The sequence below is a fragment of the Fukomys damarensis genome, unplaced genomic scaffold, assembly GCF_012274545.1.
Source record: "Fukomys damarensis isolate Sample0158 unplaced genomic scaffold, DMR_v1.0_HiC HiC_scaffold_1, whole genome shotgun sequence".
In the NCBI taxonomy this organism is placed as follows: domain Eukaryota; kingdom Metazoa; phylum Chordata; class Mammalia; order Rodentia; family Bathyergidae; genus Fukomys; species Fukomys damarensis.
In genome coordinates, this window is record NW_022900913.1 from 69,722,524 (window position 1) to 69,723,383 (window position 860).

Genomic DNA, 860 nt, shown 5'->3' on the forward strand with positions numbered 1-860 from the left:
AGGAGGAGGGGGAGGGGGAGGGGAGGAGGGGCCCACTACTCCTGGGGTTAGAGCTGCAGAGATGTCAGGACAGTGAGCGCCTCTCTGATGCTTGATACCATTACCTGCCTGGACCTGACCCCAAAGCCACTTGGCCAACATCTGAGCCTCCTGTATCTTGAAAGGCCTCAGTCTTCTACCTGGACAATGATGGGGTCTGAAGGCGAGAGCAGAGCAGTGCCCCACGCCCTGTGTGCCTTAGCAGAACTTAGCAGGGCTGCTGGGAGGGTGGAAGTTCTGGACTAGGGGAGTCTGACCTGAAGAGAAAGGGATTAATCCTGGGCATGCTTCCCAAAGCTACCTGCTTGTGGAGGGAGAAAGGCACAGAGAGCAGCCTGACTTACAGTTCTCGTTCCAGGGGGCTTAAATCCAGGCCACTTCCGTCCCCTCCCTAAGCCCAGCAGGCTACTAAGTGGAAGCTGCCTTGGGCTGTGTGTGCAAAGCACAGATGCAGGGGTGAGTAGCTCACCAACACTCAGCTGCTCAGCACCAGGTCTCTTGCGCAACCCCCAGTGCCTCCCGTCTACAGCCTGCAGCCTCCGTCCCTTTGGTGGACTCCTGGATATTGTATCCCAAGGGGCACCTTCCAGACTCAGACTCAGACTCTGCACTCCAACCCCCTGGGGATCATAAAATCAATTCTGTGAGTCCTGGACAGAAGTTTACAGAATGAAATAGAGCAGAGGGTGCAGCTTTGGGGCAGGACACTCAGGAAGAAGAGAAAAAAAGAAAAGAAAAAAAAAAAGCACAGAAACAAGACACTGCCAGAAACCACTGTACATAAGAATAAAATATAGAATAGTGCTGTTCAGTGTGTGCCT

At 53.5% G+C, this 860-nt stretch overlaps 1 protein-coding gene across 9 annotated transcripts in view; it reads right to left on the reverse strand.

The window, feature by feature from the left end:
• Arhgap22 (Rho GTPase activating protein 22) overlaps nucleotides 1-860 on the reverse strand; it is a 165,707-nt gene that overhangs the window by 70,892 nt on the left and 93,955 nt on the right. The gene's annotated exons all lie outside the window — the stretch shown is intronic.